The 24,656-nt window shown below is 44.2% G+C and overlaps 1 protein-coding gene across 1 annotated transcript in view; it reads right to left on the bottom strand.

Moving 5' to 3' along the window:
* Window positions 1-22,393: 22,393 nt before the first annotated feature.
* LOC105498090 (Fc receptor like 5) overlaps window positions 22,394-24,656 on the bottom strand; it is a 43,024-nt gene continuing 40,761 nt past the window's right edge. The window contains exon 18 of the transcript XR_011615843.1: window positions 22,394-23,381. The gene's annotated coding sequence lies outside the window, so the exon portion shown is untranslated. The remainder of the gene's footprint in view (window positions 23,382-24,656) is intronic.

Raw genomic sequence — 24,656 nt, 5'->3', positions numbered from 1 at the left:
GGACATGTAAATAGACATGTAAAGTTAAGTTGGGCATGTAAATCACAATTGAAATTAGGCTTTGGACTTCTTGTTCAAGGTGTTCATGAACCAGGTACATCCACGTGTTTCCCATCCTTCCCTAAGCTTCTTAAAAATAATATAGTGAATTTATGTTGTTTTAGTCTCTGAATCACAACACGAAAGTAAAACTGATTGGCAGCTAATGAGCATACCAGAGAGGCCTGTAATCTCACCAAGAGATGGAAGAGGTGACTTGGAAACACAGTGCCAGACTCTGGACCAACCACATCAGAATCTCTGGGATGGTTTCCAGGGAACAGTTTTTCTTTAAGGACCCAGGGGAGCCCAATGTGCCCAATGCACAGCTAAGTTTGAGAATCACTGACCTAGAATACACAAATAGAGGTGCAGCAGGGATTGGAGCTCTCTGCCCAGAGGAACTTGCAGGGATTCTGAGCTCAGAGAGGCCAGGTGGGATGCAGGGTTGGGTGAGAAGTGGGGCTGAGGCAGGGAGCTTTGTGGGAGGCCCATGTATGACACAGTCAACCCCCAACCACCACCAGCTCCAGATGTAGCAGGAGGAGCCACAGACAAAACTCCTTAGACACCAACTTAAAGAAGGAAGGGGTTTATTCAGTCGGGGGCATTGGCAAGACTCCTGTCTCAAGAGCTGAGCCCCCTGAGTGAGCAATTCCTGTCCCTCTTAAGCATTCACAACTCTAAGGGGGTGCATGTGAGAGGGTCGTGATTGATCGAAAATCTTAAGGTAAGATTTTATAGACTCTTTTTAACCCTCTGTAATTTTTGCTAAAGAGCAGGTTGGTGCTTTAGGAAAAACCTGTTATGCTTTTACTTTAATGTCCAGTTCACAGAAAAACTGAATGATACTTCTTTAACTTTAGCTAATATGTTTACATGCAGGATTTTCTTTACAATTAACATTTTAGAACTTGCTTAAACCTTCAAAACAAAAATTTTTTAAAAAACTTTTTAATGTAGGTAAAAATGTACATTCTTATGCCTCCTTATAATCCTTTTACTAAAGGTATGTTTTACTTTTCTTATACACCTTGCACATTAACTGTTTTTTTTCCAATAATTTTTCATTAAGGAGGCGTAGTTACTTTTAAATTATACAATATTTCTTGCATAATTTCTTTTTTTATAACATTTTTCTTTTTCATGATTTTCACAGACAATTCTTCGACGTGCCTCAACTTTCTGACTTATTACAAATATTTTTTTTCTTGAAACAACCAGTTAATTTGTTTCAGGACAAGAATTTACCATATAATACTCTTTTTATATAATTTCCACCCCCTCTTTTTTTTCCTTTTTTTTAATCTTAGGATACTTCTGAACTGGTGATGTGTGCTCACAATGAGGTTTCCTCTCCTCTAAAAGTTACTATTATTATTGTTTTTTACCTTTTATTGTTGTTAGCAAAGCAGTTGCTGCTACAGATTGAATGCATTTGGGCCATCCATGGGTTACTGGGTTAAGGATTTTCAATAGGAAGGCCTCAGTGCTTTCGGGATACGCCCTTGTTTACACTGACAGCAAAGTGGTATTGGAGTGTTACAGGGTTATGGAGAACACCTTCGATTATCAATTACAGGTTTTAAATTTACCTTGGCTTTTAAAGGAATAGGGTACACTTCTTTTTCTTTTTTTTTTCTTAACTACTTGTATATCTCTCTTTCTTTCTCTCTTTCACTTTCCTTTTGCCTCTGTCTCTTCTTCTCTCTTTCTGCCTCTCTCTTTCTTTCTCTCTCTCTCTCCTTGACTTCTTCTTTGTCTGTCTCTTCCTCTCTCTCTTTGCCTCTTTTCCTCTCTGTCTCTTTTGTTTCTCTCTCTCTGCTGGTCTCTCCTTGCCTCTGCTAGCCCCTTATGCTACTGTTTTCTCAACCACTGTGTGTTGGGGGCGGGGGGTCTAAAACCAGCTGTAACCAAGTGTCTATGTACAGGAACTGGTATGGTTCCTTGGCTTACAGGTTACCTTGTGCCATACCTTTGAAACAAGGGACCTGTCCAAGCTTCCTTTTTTTTTTTTTTTTTTTTTGAGATGGAGTCTCACTCTGTCGCCAGGCTGGAGTGCAGTGACATGATCTCGGCTCACTGCAAGCTCCGCCTCCTGGGTTCACACCATTCTCCTGCCTCAGCCTCCCAAGTAGCTGGGACCACAGGCACCCGCCATTGTGCCCAGCTAATTTTTTTGAATTTTTAGTAGAGACGGGGTTTCACCGTGTTAGCCAGGATGGTCTGGATCTCCTGACCTCGTGATCCACCTGCCTCAGCCTCCCAAAGTGCTGGGATTACATGCGTGAGCCACTGCACCCAGCCCAGGCTTCCTTCTAATGGCCAACTTACCTCTAATGCTGGCCAGTCTATCTTACACAAAGTATTAAGTTTTCCTAGTGTATAGTACTCCATAGTCTCCTTTAAATCCTTTTTTTTTTTTTTTTTTTTAATTTTTCAACATAGTTCCTAGTAGGGTGGGCTTATTTGTGCCTGACCTATGCTTCTTCGAGACAAAACACCACGCTCACACCACACGCACACCATAAAACAAAGAACAGGTAAAAAGGGCACACACACACTTTTGCAGTTTGCACCAAACCAAAATCAAAACCAAAATCAGAGTATACAGAAATCCAAGCCAGGTCAAAACCAAAACCAAAGTATCAAGCAATCCAAGTCAAGTCAAAAACAAAAACCAAAGTGCTAGTACAGGCACACCATGGGTGATCAGGCCACTCTTCCACTCAAATGGAGTGGGCAAGTTCCTAAGACCAATCCTGCCAAGCAATTCAAACCAAGTCAAAACCAAAACCAAAGTGCCGATAAAGGCACGCCGTGGGTGATCAGGCCATGCTTCCACTTAAATGGAGTAGGCAAGTTCTCAAGACTGGTCCTGTCAAGCAATTCAAACCAAGTCAAAACCAAAACCAAAACCAAAGTGCCAATAAAGGCATGCCATGGGTGATCAGGCCACGCTTCCATTCAAAAGCAGTAGGCAAGTTTCAAAGACTAGTCTTACCAAGTTTTAGATGTCCAGACTCCAAGTGCCCATTCCTTCCCGGTGTTCAGCCACTGCGTTGATCCTCCACAAGGGCCTGCCACACACTGCTCTGGTGAGGCATCCCACTGGGGCAAATGCCTACCCGGGAGCATTCTCAGGATCCGCATTGCTTGGACTGGTCAGAGTTCCCTTCAGGGATATTCCACAGGGCAGGCTTAAGCTGCCTAAGGAGGTGCCTCCACCATCCACCATTCACCTTGCTTCCCGGTCAGGGAACCAAGAAATGTAGCAGGAGGAGCCGAAGACAAAACTCCTCAGACACTGAGTTAAAGAAGGAAGGGGTTTATTCAACTGGGGCATTGGCAAGACTCCTGTCTCAAGAGCCGAGTCCCCCGAGTGAGCAATTCCTGTCCCTTTTAAGTGTTCACAACTCTAAGGGGGTTCGTGTGAGAGCAAGCGGGGGTACATGACAGGGGGCTGCATGCACCCGTAATTAGATCAGAACAAAACAAAATAGGGATTTTCACAGTGCATTTCTATAAAATGTCTGTAATCTATAGATCACATAACCAATTAGGTCAGGGGTCAATCCTTAACTACCAGGCCCAGGGTGTGGCACCGGGCTGTCTGCCTGTGGATTTCATTTCTGCCTTTTAGTTTTTACTTCTTCTTTCTTTGGAGGCAGAAATGGGGCATAAGACGATGTAAGGGGTGGTCTCCTCCCTTACAGACACTGACCTTCCAGAAGCCAGGCATTTCCTCCTCAGACACCAACAACGGAGGGCTCTTCAAACACAAAAAGGAAAAATCCCTGAATGTATGGTCTGGAGAGAAGTCGGGCAGCTGGTGTGGGTAATGGAGACTCAGGAAAGTCCCCCTCATTGTTTAAATTTTTTTCTAGTCCCCCTTATTGTTTAAATTTTTTTCTTCTTAATTATTATGTGTACATAATAGGTGTATATATTTATGAGGTACATGTGATATTTTGATACAGGCATACAATGTGTAATACATCCGTGTAATTGGGACATCCATCTCTTGTACACTGTTAGTGGAAATGTACATTAGTACAGTCACTATGGAGAACACTATGGAGATTCCTCTGATGGAGGAAGATTCCACTGATGGAGAGATGGCTCAGGTCTGTGGTAGGGTCAGCTCCCGCCCAACATCAGTGTGTTGGTGACCTTTGCACCCCAACCACAGCAGACTGATGCCTTTCTGCAGGACTTCCTTTATCTCAAGAGTTCCCTCTCGGTTCTTGGTTTCTTTCTTCCATCAGAGGAGGACAGACCACGTCACCTAGTCCAACCTCCAAACCCACCAAGGACTCAAGCCACAGCTATTCCACCCACCAGGGAAATGTATGGTCTCTGCAGATCCCAACTGCAACCTGAGAACATGCCCACAGGCCTTTGAGCCCCCTCCTGATGGGATACAGAGGGGAGGGAGAGCCCAGCAGGAGCTGTTCATTGTGAAAACAACACCTCATTTACAGGGATTAGCCCCATTCCTTATGGACCACAGAAGGACGCCCCGTCAGCCTCCAGCCTGCCTGCCTGCACCCAGTCCCTGAGTAAAAGCCTTCCCTGTCATCCCCTGTCAAATGTCTGCTACCCCTTCCACATGCAGCTCACATGGCCCTGGGGAGCCGGCCCCGGCCCGCCCCAGGTGAATTAGGGGCTCTGGGCTCCCTCAGGACTCTTAGCTGTTCTCCATGAAGACCCTGAGGGTGTCATGTATGCTCTGGAACAAGACAATTAGCTTCCAGTTAAGCTACAGGCAGCAGCCTGGACTGCTTGTCATGCAGCACATATTTACCGAGCACACCTGAGCCTGGTACTGGAGGAGACTTCCCTTCCTGTCCAGTCACCATCTGCTGCTGTCACTGAGCCCCTAGGTGGCTTCACAGAGAGCACAACCTCACCCAGCACCTCCCCTTCTGACAGTCACCTCAGCCCACAAGGGCCCAAGTTACGTGTTCTGTGGTAAAATGAAGGAGAGCTCCTCTCCTCTAGTTGTCTTCAGGTGGCCCTCAGCAGTCAGGTGTGCGCTGCTGTTCCATAGCTGACAGCACAGCCCACCCTGGCACTGTGGTGCCCACCTCCTTAGGAGCCAGCAGGGCTCCAGCTCAGGGCTGGCCCCAAGACACACTCCAGTGCCAGCCATTTTGCTTGCTGGGAGAGGCGTTTCAGGTGCAGGCTGAACTTCTGAAATACAGTTTTTTACCCTCAGCAAAGAAAAGTGAGAGAAAAAAGTAACAGTTTAAATTGTGCAGCAATTCTACCCCAGTAGAATCGACTTCTTTCAAATACCTAAGCCTAGGAGTGAATAGGAGTTGGGATTTGTAAATCCATGTTTCCCTTGGTCCATCTCTCTGTTCCCACCTACCTTTCTGGGTGCCCATGGTTTGCTGGTATCTGATTAAAGGCCAGCTCTCAAGGAGCAAAGAGTCCTGCTTTCAAGCATTTGCCAATTTCTGTGGTGTAAATACCCCACTTTGGCTGATTTCAAGCTACCAACATCATGACTGTGAATGTAGATTTGGGAGGAGATGCACAAAACCAGCTCACAAGTGGTTTCCAGCTGGCTCCAGCACACACTGTCCGTGGGTGGATCTAACGTTTAAATGTGAAGGTCACATTTTTCACATAGCATGGCCCCTAAACACCAGCCAAACAATTCATCAGGAAGAAAATGCAGTCTCTTCTAAAGCAGGAAGAACTCTAATGGATTCACAAGAGTAATTTTATTCAGTTTTCTATTTCTTAAATGTTATTTTCTACTTAATTGACAAAATCGTGTACATTTTTGTACACAACATGTTTTTAAATACATGAGCATTGTAGATGGCTACATCTAACTAATTAACATATACATTACCTCACATACTTATCTTTTGTGTGTTTGTGTGTGTGTGAGATGAGAAGACTTAAAATCTACTTTCTTGTAAATTTCCAAGAATACAGTGTGTCACTATTAGCCATAGTCACCATGTTTTACTATAGATCTCTTGGACTTATTATTCTTCTCTAACTAAAATTGTGTATCCTTCGCCCAACATTTCCTCCCACTCCCCTGCCTCTGGTAATTGCCATTCTACTTTCTGCTTCTATGACTTCAGCTTTATAGCTTTCATATGTAAGTGTGGTCATGAGATATTTTTCTTTCCATGCTGGCTTATTTCACTTAATGTAATGTCCTTCAAGTTCATCTGTTTTGTCATAAATGATTGAATTTCCTTCTTTCTAATGGCTAAATTGTATTCCACAGTGTATAAATACTACATTTTCTTTATCTGTTCATCAGTTGATGCACACTTAGGTTGATTCCGTATCCTGGTTATTGTGAATAGTGCTGCAATAAACATGGAAGTGCAGCTATCTCTTCAACATACTAATTTCATTTCCTTTGGATATATACCCAGAAGTGGAATTGCTGGATCATATGGTAGTTCTGTTTTTAATTTTTTGAGGACCCTCCATGCTGTTTTACCTAATGGCTGTACTAATTTCCATCCCCACCAAGAGTGTACTTGGGTTCTGTTTTTGCACATCCTCACCAACACTTGCTATCTTTCATCTTTTTGATAATAACCATTCTAAGAGCTGTGGGGTGATAGCTCACTAGTGTTGATTTGCATTTCCCTGATGATTAGTGACTTCGAGCATTTTTTCATATACTCATTGGCCATTCATATGTCTTCTTCTGAGAAATGTCTATTTGGATCCTTTGCCTACTTTTTAATCAGATTCTTTGTTTTCTTATTATTGAGTTTTTGGAGTTCCTTCTATATTTTGGATAGTAATCCCTTATCAGATGCATGGTTTGCAATTATTTTCTCCCGTTCCATAGATTGTTTCTTCACTCTGTTAATTGTTTCCTTGGCTGGGCAGGAGTCTTTTAGTTTAAAGTAAGCCTATTTATTTCTTTTTGTTTTTGTTTTCTTCTGGTAGTTTTATAATTTCAGGTCTTATATTTAAGTCTGTAATTGATTTTGAGTAGATTTTTGCACATGGAGTGAGATAAAGGTCCATTTTCACTCTTCTGCATGTGGAAATCCAGTTGTCCCAACACCAGAGTAATTTTAACTGTATTTAACTTCCACTTTAAAACTGAATTCTTCCTTCCAGTAACCGAAGGAAAGGCATGGTTACTCCCTCTCCACCCTTCTTCACTAGGCCATCCAAGCCCAGGCTGAAGGGAGTTCCCCCATCTACCTCCCCACCAGACTAAAATTTGAGGGCACAAAATGACTTTATATTTGGGAGCCCAACATGCTCGGAGGCAGGACTTGGGATCCAGCGGGACACTGATTCCATTCCTGCTTCTACCACTAAGCTCTATCATCCAGCAGATCCCCAATGGCCTCATCTGGAAAATGGGTAATACCTCCTCTGCAGGATTGCTGGTAGGACTAAATAGATAGAATAAAGCCGCACACACAGCACAACACACAGCAGAGCAACTCCTATTCCCTCCCCTTCCCTATTCCTCCCCAGAGAAACAGGGCTGAGCCCCGTAGTCGGGCAATGTCGCCACTTAGTGGCTGCACTCAGAATTGCCGAAAAGACCAACAGTTCCTGGATTTGAGGAAAACAGGGAAAGCACTTAGAGAAGAGGTGTTGGGTTTCTGAGAGGCCATTTGGCATTATGGAAAGTGACTGGGCACTGGCATCCGGAAAACCAGGTTCAGGTCCCAGCCTTGCCAAGTATTAGCTGTTTGACCCTAATCAAGTTATGTAACTTGATTATGTAACTCTAAGCATCAGTTTCCTCTTGTGTAAAATGGAGACAAGAATTGTTATCTCATTAGATTAATGCTCGTTAAGTGTTCATTGTCCTTATCTTGCTCCTGACCCTCTTTCACCCCCCTCTCCCCATCCTGATAAACATCACCTTCCCTGTTCCTGACCCCCTCAGTAGTTCCCTTGGCCACATCTTTTCAACTTTATTTTTCAGATATGGAACCTAATTTCCCCCCAAACCCTTTACCCCTCACGGGAGAACCTCAAATTCTACAGTTTTATCCTCAGTACCTCAGGTTTAAAAACTCTAAATTCTTATCCTATTTAGTAACAGACTCCTGGTGATACATTCATGGTGACAAAATTATATGGACAATGATCTGTAAAGCAGAAAGCAAGTTACTCGTTTATAATAGAAAGGATACTCCTGTCTGGGGATGGGCACCAAGTCAGCAAACCAAGATACTCCCCATTAATAAGGGAGCATCTTCCAAATAACAAGGGCTGTTGCTGGACACAGACTCCGAGATGGTCAGGGTGAGGGACTGTTTCTCCCACATTCAGGAACACCCCGACACTCTGTGACCCCGGCTGGAAACACCTCCCTGGTGGGCTGATGCCTGCGACCCTGCCCCGAGGACACGCGCCCACCAGCCTCGCTTCCGCGCTGACCAGCGCCTGCCAAGTATCAAGCTCTCCCTAGATGGACCGAGCCTTAGTCAGCTGGCCTGGGAAAGCCTGGGCTTTAGAAGTGCACAGAATTGGGTCTGAATCTCATTTTCCGCTTATTACCCGAGTGACCCTGGACAGATTGCTGAACTTGCCTGAGCCTGTGAGCTCATCTCAGTGGGACACAAGCACCCACTTCAGGGAGTATCTGCGTTTAGTAAGTGAGGCCCTGTGCGTGCCCAGTGAGGTCCCTGGCAGATGCTCAGCCAATGATCCTAATTCACTCTGAACCCCGCACCTAAGAGATCTTTCCTCCTTTATGAAGGGCTGGCTTTAACACCAGACCAGAGTCTAGGGCGCCCCCTCGTGGCTCTGTATTTTCCAATTTTTCTTTCAAAGTAAAAACTATTAGACAGGCTTGGTGGCTCACACCTGTAATCTCAGCACTTTGGGAGGCAGAGGTGGGAGGATGGCTTGAGCCCAGGAGTTTGAAACCAGTGTAGGCAACACAATGAGACCTCGTCTTTACAAAAAAAATCTAAAAATTATCTGGGCGTGGTGGTGCACACCTGTGGTCCTAGTTACTTGGTAGGCTGAGGTGGGAGGATCACTTGAGCCAGGGAGGTCGAGGCTGCACTAAGCCCTGATAGCACCACTGCACTCCAGTCACGGCAACAGAAGGAGAACCTGCCTCAAAAAAAAAAAAAAAATCTGAGGACAGGAAACACCTGAGGATAGATACCTACTAATTATTTTAGTCAACGTATTTCTGCATTTTGAAGTATGAACCACTGAAACTCATTTACAATGAAAGAAAAATTTTAAAGTGTATATTTATAACACTTCCCTCCACACCCCCAGTAGATTCTTCACTCATCAGAAAGAAATGTTATTAAACCTAAGCAAAGGGATAGGCTGAATAAATTATATATTTGTGTCCAAAGGACTAGAAAAAACTGGTTATGAAAAAGGCAATTATTTCAAACGAACATTAGAAATCCATGGGGAACGGTAAAAATATGTGCCCAGGGTTGAAGTCTATGGGGTAGAGTTAAGTGTGTGGCATGATCCCAAGCGCCTCACCAACCAAAATGCCAATCAGAGATAAGACCAGGCTAGTAATGAGGCAGGGGCCCTCCCTCCTGTCTGGGATTTGGTTAGCGAGCACAGCCCTATTCCTGCCAGGACCCTCACTCAATGCCAGCCCCATCACAGAGTGGATGCTTTCTCCCCCACTGACCTTTGGAGACCACTAGACTCCACAGATGATGTTGGCTGCTGTTGCCAAAGTCCTCAAAACCTCCCTACATGAGAGATGGAAGAACCTTTCCTGTGCAGAGATGGATCTCCCCTGGGCTGAGCCCTTCCATCCACTGAGATCTGCCGTGAGTCTCCTCATGACCTGGAGGGAGATCTGACCTCTGCCCATCACACCCATGTAACCACTCTGCTCTCTGTCCACCCTTCTTTCCCCTGGACCTTCTGCCCAGGGAATGTGTAGAGGAAAGGAGGGAAGTCCACTGTCCCCATTCCCCGTAGGGTGGGCATTTATCAGAATCTAACCATGCAAAGAGCATCTCCACTCCACCCAGGAAAAATGTCTACAACTAACTGATTGGCCTGGGTGCCCCTATGTTTGGGGCTTTCAAATAGGTTTTATCCCTTTTGGAAAGCAGTCCCCACAAAAGGATAAAATCTGCTCTTCTATCAAATTTATTTGCAGGCTTCCGAATAATCTCTGGGGTCCCTGGGCATCTTCTCTATGTGTTTACATCTGGCTGTGTGCTCCCTGGCATATTTCGGTCAGTTAACAGTCATTTAGTGCCTACTATGTACAAGGCAATGTGGCTAAGCACTTGATATGCGTTATCTCAATTCTCAGAACAACTCTTTGTGGTGGGTATGATCAATGTATTCACTTTACAAATGAGAAAAGCAAGGCTTAGAGGATCAAAGGGACTTAATCCAGATCCAAGGCTGGTAAATACTGGAGCGAAAATTCAAACTCAGGTCAGTCTGGCCCCATAACATTTGTTCTATACTTCCAATACAATCTTTAAAGAAAACAACTTTGCTTACATACCATATATTTCCCCATTTAAAGTGTACATTTCAATACTTTTTAATATATTCATAAGTTTGTGCAGCCATCAAAACAGTCCATTTTAGGACCTTTTTTTTTTTTTTTTTGAGACAGAGTCTTGCTCTGTTGCCCAGACTGGAGTGCAGTGGTGCGATCTTGGCTCACTGCAACCTCCACCTCCCCAGTTCAAGTGATTCTCCTGCCTCAGCCTCCTGAGTAGCTGGGATTACAGGCATACACCACAATGCCCGGCTAGTTCTTTTAATTATTGTTTTTAGTAGAGATGGGATTTCAGCATGTCAGTCAGGCTGGTCTCAAACTCCTGACTTCAAGATCCATCTACCTCAGTCTCCCAAAATGATGGAATTACAGGCATGAGCCACGGCGCCAGGCCAGGACATTATTGCCTCAAAAAAAGTTTGTATCCTTCAGCCATCCACCCATTTTCTCCTATTCCCCATCTTTCCTCAGCCCTGGGTAACCACTAATCTAATTTCTGTCTCTGTTATAGAGTTTCCTATTTTGGACTTTCATAGGAGTGGAATCAAATAGATGTGGTCTTTTGTGACTGGCTTCTTTAATTCAGCACAACATTTGAAGGTTCATCAGTGTTGTGTTATATATCAGTTCTAATATCCCATTGAATGGATATGCAATCATTTATTTATCTATTCATTCATCCACTGATGTCTGAGTTGTTTCCACCATTTGGCTATTATGAACAATGCTGCTGTAAACACCCATGTGCAAGTTTCTGTGTGAACGTGTGTTTTCATTTCTCTTGGGTATATGCCTAGAATTGGAACTGCTGGATTATATGGTAAAATTCTATGTTCAATCATATGAGAAACTGACAGACTGCCTTCTAACACGGCTGCACTTCACCATCAGTGTATGAGGGCTGCAATTTTCCCACATCTTTGCCAGCATTGTAGTTATGAACTTTTTGATTCTAGCTATCCTGACAGTTGTGAAGTGGTATCTCATGGTTTTGATTTGCATTTTCCTGTTGACTAATGCTGTGAAGCACCTTTTCATGTGTGTATTGGCCATTTGTATATCTTCTTTGGGGAAATGCCTATTAGATCATTTGCCTGTTTGTAAATTAGGTTATTTGTCTGTTTATTCTTCAGTTGTGAGAGTTATTCATATATCCTGGATAAAAATACCTATCACATATACAAATGCAAATAATTTCTCCTACCTGCGGATTATCTTTCTATTTCATTTTAAAAAACTATTTCAGGCAGGGCGCAGTGGCACCATAATCCCAGCACTTTGGGAGGCCAAGGCGGGCGGATCGCCTGAGGTCGGGAGGTCGAGAGCAGCCTGACCAACATGGAGAAACCCCATCTCTATTAAAAATACAAAATCAGCCGGGCATGGTGGTGCATGCCTGTAATCCCAAATACTTGGGAGACTCAGGCAGGAGACTCACTTGAACCCGGGATGCCAAGGTTGCCATCAGCCAAGATCATGCCATAGCACTCTAGCATGGGCAACAAGAACGAAATTCCATCTCAAATATATACATATATGTGTACGTACACACACACACACATATATATATATATAAATATATTTCAATATTTTGTTTTATTTTTACATTTTCTTCCTGTAAAAAAATAATTTGAACCTAGGGGTCTTCGAGGCTCAAGGACAATATAGACCCTGGTGGGCACTGACCCCCGCTGACAGAAAAGGATTTGCTCAGAGTCTTCTTAGAGAGATCTTCTGTTTTTCACAATTCCAGGATGGGGCAAGAGGTGGTAGCTTCAATCCACATTCCCAGATGGGTTCATCTGATGATGAGAATACAGTCCTTCATGGAGCATATGTATGCAGAGAGAACCACATGTTAAAAGCAACAGGCACACGTAACTTTTAATTACAAATAATAAACGGTTCAGAAGCAAAACACTGCAGATCAGATGTAGTATGAAAGAGCCGGGAACTGAGAGGAAATGGATGTGACATTCCAGGCAGAGGGAGTGGTGTGTGAGAAGGTCTGAGATAGGAGGAAGCAAGTGTAATTCAGGAGCCGATGGCTTCTATGGAGGTCCGGTTTATATCCAGTACAATTCAACAATTTAAAGTATATTAACAAAGTTTCCTTGTGTTTCTTAGAGAAAAGTTTTATTTTTCTACAACTGTGTATAAGATTCACGTACTGTTTTTCCTCTTACATGGGAATGGGGGACAGTCTGGCCTGGTCTGTCATTTTTCTGACTATATCATGAGTCAAACCATGTCTCCCCTTTCTGTTTGCATCTTGCCCCTGGAACTTAAGTTGAGAGAGACACATGTTGATGTTCTCTGCTTAGCTACTGTGTAGACACAAGTGGGTTTAGAGGCTGGACTGTGGGTAGCTACATTCTGAAAGCTTAGTTTCTGTAGCCTTTCTCTGAATTTGTTGGAAACATTTGCACTTCAGGTCAGTGTCCTGGGCTTATGCACTGTTTTCCAGTGACAGTAGTGGCCCATTAATGTTCATGTCTGTGAGTGGGCATGTGTATTTTAATTTCTGCAAGACCCACCAACTTGGTAACCAGTATCATTTGTGTTACTATCTCTAAATAGTAGAGCCTAAAGAAAACAGCAGGCAGCTGGGTGTGGTGGCTCACACCTGTAATCCCTATACTTTGGGAGGCCGAGGTGGGCAGATCACGAGGTCAGGAGTTCGACAAGACTGGCCAGCATGGTGAAACCCCATCTCTACTGAAAAACAGAAAATTAGCCGGGCATGGTGGTACACACCTGTAACCACAGCTACTCGGGAGGGTGAGGCAGGAGAATCACTTGAACCCAGGAGGCGGAGGTTACAGTGAGCTGAGATCATGTCACTACACTCCAACCTGGGCAATAGAAGGAGACTCTGTCAAAAAAGAAGAAAGAAAAAAAGAAGAAAGAAAGAAACAAAGAAAAGAGAGAGAGAGAAAGAAAGAAAGAAAAAGAGAGAGATGGAGGGAGGGAGAGAGAGAGAGAAAGAGAAAGAAAGAAAGAAAAAGAAAGAAAGAAAACAGCATACTCACTGCAAACCCTTCTGGGAGAATTTCTTGGGTAAGGATGAAGAGCTTTACAGAAGCTACAAAGTTTGTTTCCTGAAACAAAAGGCAGAGCAGGGTATCTTGGCTGTTGTAGGGCTGAGATTTGGGTTCACTTGGCATCGAGCCATTCTTCACTCTTGAGATGCTTACTCAATGCAGATCAGCTCCCACTGCAGATGTTAGAGAGACCTGTAATTACAATGGAGTGTTTGGGAATTCTTCTAACAGATGTCCAGCCGCATCCTCACGTTTCTTGGGTGCAGTTCCACTGTGGGAAAGACCTGGAGCTTGGGTGAATTAATGGGACTCTTCTCCTTATACGTTGATTTGCAGAGGCTGGGAGAGGATGGAACCCACACATGGACTCCCAGCTTCCCAGGTGTGCTCCCAGGATATGATGCTGTTCTGCTTAAGACACGTTTCAGAGCTCGCGCCTGAAGGCCCAGACCTGTAATAGCTGAGCTGAGTTGAGCAGGGCAGGGAGGGTAACCCACGTATTTGGCCTCATAGTTGAGACCCAGTGTCAGCAGCTCATGATTCTGGGGTTTGTTGCCTCTGATGACAAAGCTGGTGGAGGCAGGTGTTGAGGCCTTAAGACCACAGGGACCTGCAGGGCAGGGGTGAAGCAGCTGCACCACTTGACTCAAGTTGCACCTGGTGAAGGTGTCAGGAAGGATGGAGCAGACCTGTAGCTTCTGCTCTCCAAGGTCAGCCTAGCTCTCATTCACTGAAGGACACAAAGAAAATAATAGTAGCTACCATAATAGTTTGTATTTACATATAACTCTTTTAGGGAAATATTTCAAAGACAATTAGCATTATGAAGAATCAATACAGCAAGGGATTGTGTAAAATGGGGTATAATTGAATTGAATTGTTGTAGTTGTATTCTTCAATTTATTGGCACCTGAAAGGATGGGTTGATGATTTTAAAAATAGCTAGTTTTTAAGTAAAAGTTTTAAAAATGACTCAAATGATGGTCCATCATATGTGTAGTAAATAGACTTAAGTCCATGACCAGTAGACCAAAACAATATGAATGCACATTAGTGATGTTAAAAACTCCAAATCACTCATTTAGTTCCAGTAGAATAACATTACCTAGCACATTAAATTAACTTGAATTTTATTGGTTTGTTTCTATTTCTACACTTTTAATTTTATTATTTTGAGCTAAGCATACAGTGTATAGATTTTGTATTTGTATGCCTTTGAGTAATGTGATAATAAAGCAATTTAAGTCAAAATTGGGGTTCAAAGGGCATGTTTCACTTTTAACAGAGGACTCATTCTCGGCCCTCACACTAGTGTCTGCCACGCATAGTGTCAGTGACACCTAGTGGTTCAAGTCAGAACCGCAACTTCATTGAATGGTGGACGATTTCAATGACAAACAGGTTCTCCTTTAGATAAGTCTCTGGATCCCTCTGACGCGGTGTTGAAATGAGGGCCTACCAGTCCCTGATGTCTCCCCTAATTGACCTGTTCCACACTGTAGCTGTTCAGGTATTTGCAGCAACTTTATGGAGGAAGGGATGACACTTCGTATACTAGGAACAGAATGTAGAAACAAATGATGACTTTTAGAGTAAGAAAGTTTTCAGGAAGGCATTTCTAACAATTAGAGTGGTTCAACAATGTACACCACTAGAGAGCCACTAAGCCATGATTTTAGGATCACTTGGCAGTCTGCTAGGCTCACTCACTAGCTAAGCCATCTACAATACACCAACCTCACAGAACACACAATTCAAATTTTTTTTATATTTGTAAGTTTGTGAATTGCTACGTGCTAGAGAACTTCAGGCATTTTATGAATGGTCAAATCCACTGATTACAGAATTCTAAAGGTCATCATGGTCTTTACAATGCTCTGTCCTCAGCAGCCTGGGCCTGACCCATTCCCATTACCATGCCTGCTCTCCCACCCAAGCTCAAGGCCATCCTGAAAAAGTTGCCTGCAGCATCACGCAGCCACCAACACCTCTGAACTCTCATAATTGTCTTCCTGAATCCTGGGACTGGGGACAGGGAGAAGAAGAGGGGAGAAGCAAAAGTAAACCGAGCTTGCAGCACCTTCGGCACGAATCATGAGGTCTGCTGCTCTCTGACTGCTTCCCCACAGTTGTTTGGTGCCTATTGCCTCAGAATCACGTAGATCCTCTTATGGATTATAGTTCCTATCAACTGCTCTATAAATAACAACTTCAAATGTTACATTTTCCCTTTGAGATATTCCCTCAGGTCTTGCATACTGATGAAACTACTGACTCAGTGAGTCTGAATGATCCCAGGAGCAGCTGACTCACCAAAATGTGCAGTTTCCAATTGCTGATTATTTCTTCCCCCTTACCCCAACCAATCAACAACCCCAGCTTTCTGGTCTCTCTCCCTCCACGATATCCTTAAAAAGCCCTGCCCAGAACTTCTCAGGGAGATGGATTTGAGGATCTTCGTCTATCTCCTCACTCAGTGCCCTGTGATCATTAAACTCTTTCTCTGCTGCAAACCCTGCTGACCTAGTGTAATTGGTCTGTTACTGCACAGTGGTCATAGGAACCTATTGGCCCTATAACAGTAGTACCATTAATATATTCATATTCCCATTTTAGAAAGATGTGAAACTACTTTTCATAAGTTCTCCAGGCACACCCAGCTAGAAAGTGACAGAACTGGGCATCTGTCTGCAGAGCCTGCACATTCAACTTCTGTTCTTAGAGTGTGTCTCCAGATGGTGGTCACAGTTAAGACCCACAAACCTGTCATCATTCCTAGGCCACACGAAGCCCTTCCAATCTTTGCAGGATTTCAGACCCACCTGTGTCTCCAGACGGACCATCCCTGCTTCCAAGTGGAATGCCTGGAATTTCATTTATTTCTGCTCTGCAATGTTGCCAGAGGTTCCCCAAATGGGGCCAAAGGTCAGCGTGCTCTCAGGAAAAAGGATGCAGTGTCACAAGGAAACTCCTGTCAAGTTTAGGCAGCTCACACAGGAGCAGGAAATCAAACATGAAGAGGATGGTCAGGTCCCGCAGCACAACATGCCCAGGGAACAGAACCTGCCACAAATAGCTAAGGTCCAGGGCCTGCAGCATGGAGACCACAAGGCCAGGCACCTGATTCTAAGGAAAGGCCTCGAGTAATGGCTGAGAATCAAAATGAAGAAACCATTTGCATCTGATCTTTCCCAATTCTGGAAAGCCTGGAATCCAGAGGCCTCATGATCCCCTTAATTTATTAGGCTGCCTCCTTCATTTAATGAGAACTGTCTTGTTAACCCCATTCTCAGGTCTGCAGAACCATCAGAGTTTTTGTTTTTAAATATCTCTTTCGAACACAGGTTCTTCTTATCTCAGGATCCCCATAAATCTCCTCTTTGTAAATAGGACTTTGGTCACGATCATACTTGGGATGAATATGTCATAACCTCTTAACTGCATTTTACCCATGACCTTACTGATTTTATCACATTTGTTTGAAAAAACTTTATGTTGCCATCACCCTTCTTCCTGGCCTCTGTGGATTTTTCCTGATGGCATCATAGTTGAAAGGCTTCACCCTTCTGAGGATGTTTGTGGGTGTTGCACCTACTTTCTCATTGAGTTTGCTCTGTAAATCTGTGGCTCGAACTCCTGAGCCTCCAACTGCACATGTTATGGCACATTAAGTACAAGGCCACCTTTGGCTCCTTCATCGTCACAAAGGTGCAATCTTTTCCCTGTTTGCAATTTGGAGCACGTCTGTTCTTGTCCCTAAGGCAGTGACTCTCAAACTCTAGGCTGTATCAGAATCACCTGAAAGGCCTGTTGAACCACAGATTGCTGGGCCCCACCCACAGAAAAGAAGATAACAGACAGGAAGAAGAGGGGATAGGAGGAGAGGGGAGAAAGAAAGAACTAGAGTTATTGCATGTCTTAGGGTCAGTGGTGAAATATGCATTTATTGTCTGTCAGTGGCAAAAGCTTTCAGGACTTCTGTCACCTCTCTGCTAAGAGTTCCTCCAGCCTCTGCTTGGGTAATTCCAGGGAAGGAGAAACCCACTGCTTCCCAGGATAGCACCTTAAGCCTTGGGGAGCTGAGACAAGTCACATGCCATGTGGGGGCAGGAGTGACGACCAGGAAGTCAGAGTCATTTCTGACCACAACGTCTTCTCTTATGTCCCTTGGTTGTGAATCTCGTTTTCTACCATGGTCTCTGGCAGCCACTGGTGTGTTTGCTGTCCCTTTAGTTTTGTCTTGTAAGAGTATCACGAGAATGGAATCACACAGTTCGCAGTCTTATGAGAACAGCTTCTTTTGCTTGGCATAATGCATTTGAGAGTCATCCATGTGAGACAGACAGATGGCAGGGGCTCCCCAGAAATACTCCAACCAGCCTTCACACTGGGTGGAGCCACAGAATTTTGCACCCTTTGCAGTGGGGAGGAGTTGGGGCCCTCTTCTTCCTGTGTGGAACCTGGGATTTGAAGGGTGGGAGGGAGATGCTCCAGCAGGGACTCTGACCTTCCAAGAGTTCTTCCTTGCCCATTTTCTTCTTTTCACCAATACAACCCTGTCTTGCTTACCATTTAAATTGTCTGCAAGCCTGAATTTTCATGGCTGTGGGACAAAGAACTTTGTTTTTAGCTGAACTAAGGAAAAGTTCTGCAACATTTTTGGTGGCCAACATTGGGCTAGAAAAGCAGTGAGTGAAATGGGGACTCAAAAACTCTCACTGTTGCTCTAAGCCTTTTCATCCTCAGACTCTTGGGGGTAGGCAAAACCTTACACCTAACCACCTTAGCTCCTGGGATTTTAATGGCCTTTTCCTTCTCTTTTCAGGACCCACTGGCGAGTAACAGCTCCCCGCTGCTCTCCCCTCCCTGCCAGGGCTGGGATGCATGGCCCAAGGGTCTCACACAGCCAGCTGGCTGGCATTTTCCCACAAGCCACTGGAGCCTTCTCCTTCCCTGGTCAAGAGGTTCAGCTCCATTGGACAGTAATTAAGCTTTTCTCTTGGTGGAGGAACCACTTGCCTAAGAATAAGAGATTCTTCCCCAGGCATTTTTAAACTATTCTCTTTTTTTACCCTCTTCTCTACCCTGTCAACAGTTAAGTTTTAAGCACATTTAGCACATTTTTTGTTTCTGTTTTTTTGTTTTTATAGAAGAAGTTTTACTAGGCCAAGCCCCACAACTATCACTGTTTGTATTCTCCATAAAGTTTTTCATTGTGAAAAAGAATCTCGTGTGGACTGGGTTTTCTTCTGCCTGTTCGTGTGTGTATTGTGTGTAATGTCTGTAAAAAGAGCTCTAATTAATTTGGCCTAAAGAAAGACAAGTGCTTGAATCAAGCATTTTTTTAAGGGAAGTCAAAAGATGCAGTACCCTCAAATCTTCGCAGGGATAACTAAAGCCACCAGTTATCTGGGTGTGTCACAAGACATCTTTTTCTCTCCCTTGTTGGAGAAGGACTCAGTTCCACAGTTTCACCTTAATATTTGGCTTATGAGAAGGAGTCCATGCAACCCCCCGAGACACATTTTTTGTCCCAAATTCAACTGCAAGCTTCGGGTCAATGCTCTTAAGAAGGAGAACTGGATCTAAGGGATCCAGAGGCAGGCAACCACAAAGGCTAAAAGTCAGAGCGCAGGTGAGCATGGCTGATTCCTGCCAATTAAGCCAACCCCAAGCTTCCTATTTCATGGATAAAGGCCACATTAGTATCCATGGCATAAATGAGATCTAGGGAATTCCGAGGCTACTGACAGCAGGGGAGATAGGGCATATGTGGGTAAGAGTGGATGATTCCCACCCCCAAGGTCCCCTGCTTCATGGGTGCAAGCCTCTTTGGCACTCATGGCAGGACCTTCCAAGGTCACTGGAACTCAGGGATGGAAGGACGGAAGAGGAAAGAGGATGCTCTTCCTTCTCTCCCTCACGTATCCCGGGTATCTGCTAGGAAGAGAAGTGAACCAGGGATGCCTGCTCCCCTCTTTCTTGATGGGTAGCCATTCATCTTCAGTCTATACCCCTTTCGAATGCATCCTGAACCTCTAGGACTCATTTAACTGGTGCCTCTTTTTTTCCTTTCTCCTTCTCTGTCCTCTCTTCACTAATAGGTAATTGTGTCTCTGTACTACAAGACACTCCCTTCAGATGCATCCTCCAAACTGGAAAGAGTTAATTTCCCAGGCCTTAAACTGGTTGGCTTAGGATTGGACTCAGGGGAAGGGAACCCAGGAGCCCAACATGCTGACAAAAGAGTAAAGTATTTTAACCAATTGGGCTTTTGGCCTCCCTCTTCCTGTGCAAACTGGTAAAAGGCCTCGGAATTTTAGAGCTGTCCTTAACCCTCCCCTTGTTTCATTTTGATACATGTTTTCTAATAACCTGGTTTGTCTCTTCTTGCCTTCAGGCCATCCAACTCCAAACAGTCATGCAACTGGAGCCTCTGACAATGTCCCCTTCTGCTGGGAAACCTTAAATAGACCTTTGAGGGAGCTCTGACTGTTGTTTCCCCAAAACAGCGTCCCCTGTCAGCAGGAGGCAGTTAAGCTGGGTCTTCATCCTTATCCTTAATCTAACAGTAGTTAGATGTACTTCTTTAGAAAGGGGAATGAGACAGCCAGGTGGGAGGGGGCTCCCAGAAAAAACTCTAACCAGCCTGCACAATGGGATGGAGGCACAGAAGTTCACACCCTTTGTGGGGAGGAGTCGGCCCCTCCTCTTCCTGTGTGGAACCTGGGATTTGAAGGTTGGGAGGGAAGCGCTCCAGCAGGCCCTGTCTTCCCAAGAGCTCCTGTTTGCCCCTTTTCTTCCCTTTAAGTCAATAAAAACCTGTCTTACTCACCATTTAAATTGTCTGTGAGCTTGAATTTTCGTGTCCATGGGACAAAGAACCCTATTTTTAGCTGAACTAAGGAAAAGTCCTGCAACACAAGTCATATGTTTCTTGAGTTTGCTCCCTTTTTTAATTGCTGAGAAGGATTCCATTGCATGGAATTTGTCCAATTTGTTTATCCATTTCCCTATTAAGGAATATTTGGGTTGTTTCCAGTTTTGGGTGACTGTAAACAAAACTGCTAAAAATGTACATGTATAGGTTCTTCTGTGAATTTCAGATTTCATTTCATTTGGGTAAAACCTGGGGGGATTTTCTGGCTTGTACAGGAATTGTATGCTTAACTTTATAGGAAATTGCCAAACTAAGAAGCAGTTTCTAAAATGTTTATGAATATTTTAGTCTTCAGAACTGCGCGGGGTGGGTACTGCTCTTATCCCACTCCCAGGTGAGGATGCTCAGCTCTCCTGTGCTAAGCAGCTTGCTGCAGTCACAAAGTTGGCACATGGCGGTTCTAGGGAAGGTGGGTCAGGCACTCTTGCTTGATGCAAGTACTGCTCTCTGCTTCAGTTTCTGTTTTCTCACGACTGACTTCCTTTGCTTTCTCACAGTCTCTGCCCTCCTAATGCAGGCTGGCCCAGCCCAGCCTTCTGTGAACTGCCTCCATCGGGACATTTTCCTCATGATGGTGCCATCTGGGGCTGCCCATGCCCTGAGAACTGCAGCTATGTGGAGAATGCCAGCTCTGCTGCTGGCAAGCCACTGGCCTCCAGCTGCTGCCTCCGTTTGCCCCATTCCCTGTCAGGGTCCCAAAGAGACAGAACAGTCAGCTCTCCTGGCTACTTTGCTCGGAGCCCCGCACAGCCCGGGGACCTAGTGACACCTACTGGCCATTAGTTAGAACTGAGGCTGTACTTGAGTTCAATGTGGAAGAAGAAGGCTCCACGTTAAATAGGCACATATGTGGCTAAAGGATATGTACTCACGTTTAAAAATTCAAACAGCTGGTACAGACATACAATAAAAAGTAAAGTTTCTCCTCCCTATAGGTTGTGTTGACTCCTGTGATTAGCGTTTTCTGTTTTTAGTTATCTGGTCAGCACACGAATATAAATAACACAACACGTGTAAATCCTTGATTTACCCACTTTAGATAGTGTATTAGTCCATTCTCTCTTGCTATAAAGACATGTTTGAGACTGGGTAATTTAAAAAGAAAAGAGGTTTAATCGGCTCATGGTTCTGCAGGCTGCACAGGAGGCATGATGCTGGCATCTGCTCAGCTTCTTGGGAGGCTTCCGGAAACTTACCATCATGACCGAAGGCAAAGTGGGAGCAGGTGCATCACATGGCCATAGGGGGAGCAAGAGAGAGAGGAATAGTGTAGGGGGAGATGCCATACACTTGTGAACAACTGGATCTCACAATAGCTCACTATTGTGAGGGCATTACCAAGGGGGATGGTGCTAAACCATTCATGAGAAATCTGCCCTAGAGGTCTAATCACCTCCCATTGGGCCCCACCTCCAACACTGGGGATTACATTTTAAAATGACATTTGGGCAGGAACACATATCCAAACTATGTTAGATGGTGTCTATTAACTGCATTGTAGGAAAGATCAAGAATTTAGGGGCTTTCCTGTCTTCCTGTCCCCTTTACTTCCTGGTTTCAATCTGTAATATGACTAGGTTCTTCTAATGGATAGATTTATGCTTTAAAAAAAGTACTTACATTTCAATTTCTTTTTTCTTTTTTCTTTTTTTTTTTCTTGAGACAGAGTCTCACTCTCTCGCCTAGGCTGGAGTGCAGTGGAGCGATTTCGGCTCACTGCAACCTCCACCTCCCGAGTTCAAGCAATTCTCCTGCCTCAGCCTCCCGAGTAGCTGGGATTACAGGTGTGTGCCACCATGTCTGGCTAATTTTTGTATTTTTAGTAGAGACGGAGTTTCACCATGTTGACCAGGCTGGTCTCAAACTCCTGGCTCAAATGATTCACCCACCTTGGTCTCCTAAAGTGTTGGGATTAACAGCTGTGAGCCACTGCACCCAGTCAAATCTCAATTTTTTGATGTATTATTTTTAGAAAAAGTCTATATTGATTCTGTACTACACAAACACACACACACAAACACACACACACACAAAGTTAGTGCATGTAGACTTTCCTTTGCTCTTCACCTCCAGATTTCTATCAGCCATAATATCACTTTTCTATTGCACATGTTTATAGAATTTGAATACTGAAGTAGCCATAATTAAGTGTTCTGCGCTTGAAGTTGATTCTAAAAATTGAAAACCCTTAAACAGTATTTACGGCATTATGATTATATAAACACGATTCACTACAGAACCAAGTACTGTGATTAGGCCCACAGAAAAGGAAATAAAATACTATGTAATTAAACCTTGGGCACTCAGAGGAGAATGTTCTGTGAATGAAGGTCTCTTTTCTCCACTCCATTAATTATCCACAGTTACCCACACTTCAGTTGCATCAGATTTGAACCATGACTTTCTTAGACTGTCTTGTTTTCCCTGGGTTTCTAATTGTCATTCTACTTGCTGTAATTTTTATTGAAGAATAACATATCTCATCTGATTGTTTAGAGTCGACCAAGACCTGCGTAGAATCTTTATTTTGTGTTCTTATTTCTACAGTTTCTGCAGTGGAAGCGACTTGCTCTGGTGGAAGTGGCACAATCTTCACCGAGTCCTCTGATTTTTGGATGCATTGTTTCCTGGGGCTGCTGTGTAGCCATCAGCTTGGATTTTTTTGTGGCACATCTGAGTCCTACATTCTCATGGATCTTGTGACATTTTCTTTCTTGGATTTTATTTTTATTGCTTAAGGTTAGATTTGCTGGAACATGTGCTACGTTAGCATAACATGGTGGTTAAGAGTGGGCCTCCTGAGTTTGAAACCTTGCTTCGTATTAATCCTGTGGTCTTGGATAACTGGATCTCAGCACCGTGGCATCTTCATCTGTAAAATGGGAACAATACAACTCTCTTGCAAGTTATTTTGAGATGGGGTGAGACAATATATGTACTGTTAGGACAATGGCCAATAAATGGTAAACCTAACATTTTGGTGCTAATGTGGCCATCCTGAATTGGCAGCCAAAACATGTTTCTGAAGTAGTCAAGAAGGCCCACCTCATCACCATGCACACCCTTGATGCCCTCAGGCCATCCTCAATGCCAATGACTGACACATACATCTCCAGAGCTCCCTCCTGAATCCAGCCTTCCATTGCTGACTGTCTCCTTGACATCTCCACCTGCATGTCCAATGCGCATCTCAAGTGCAACTTGCTCAAAACCAAACTCCTGATCTTCTCCCACAGCGTTCTCCACCTCAGGACGGAGTTGCCATCCTTCTAGAATCTCAGGCCAAATATTGTGGAATCATGTTGTTTCGTTTCTTTCTCTTGAATCTTCAGTTCACCCATCAGAAAATTCTGGATATTCTAGCTTCAAGATATGCCCAGTATTCCATCACTTCTGACCCCACGACCTTCACCCTCATCTCAACTGTCATAATCTCTCACCTGGATCGTGTAGTGGTCTCCTAACTGCCCCCCGTGCCTCCACGTGGCTCTCTGCTGTCTAGCCCCAGACTTGTTGGGTGTGATCCTATTTTATGCCCTCTTCTTGGGGCACTCCTCCCTCCGACACCCATGGGCTGTCCAAATGGCCATGGAAACTTCCATGCCTTCATTCAGATCACCTTCTCCGTGAGGACTTCCCTGGCCACTCTTTATTGTTGCAGCCTCCTCGGGCATCCTAATCCCCCTATTTGGCTCTATTTCTTCTTTTTCATGGCGCATGCCACCTTTTAAATTCTGACGTAAGTTACATATTTATCATGTTTATGTTCACGGTCTGTTTTCCCTGCTAGAATGTCAGCTCCTTGAGGGCAGAATTTTTTAAATCTGCCTTGTTTACCAATGTATTCCAAGTACTTAGTACAGCAAGCACCTGGCTCAGTTGCAGGTATAGAATATGAATACATATGAATAAGATTTTTCAGCTGTAGGCAGAACTGAGGATGTGCATAGTGACAAGGTGGGTCATCTTGATGACTTCTCAGCAATTCTCAGTTGTAGACACTGAATATGAATTCACACTAAATAAGAACACATACTTAGTGAAGGAGTTTGCAAATGATAGTGAGGAGAGTGGAGGAGCTCCCACACTGCCTTGCCCCACGGTTTAGCTATTGAATGTGACACTTGAAAGAGGCAGTTTGGCTAAT

The sequence above is a fragment of the Macaca nemestrina genome, chromosome 1 (genome assembly GCF_043159975.1).
Source record: "Macaca nemestrina isolate mMacNem1 chromosome 1, mMacNem.hap1, whole genome shotgun sequence".
Taxonomy (NCBI): domain Eukaryota; kingdom Metazoa; phylum Chordata; class Mammalia; order Primates; family Cercopithecidae; genus Macaca; species Macaca nemestrina.
The sequence above is the reverse complement of the archived record's forward strand: the minus strand, read 5'-3'. Positions and strand labels throughout refer to the sequence as shown.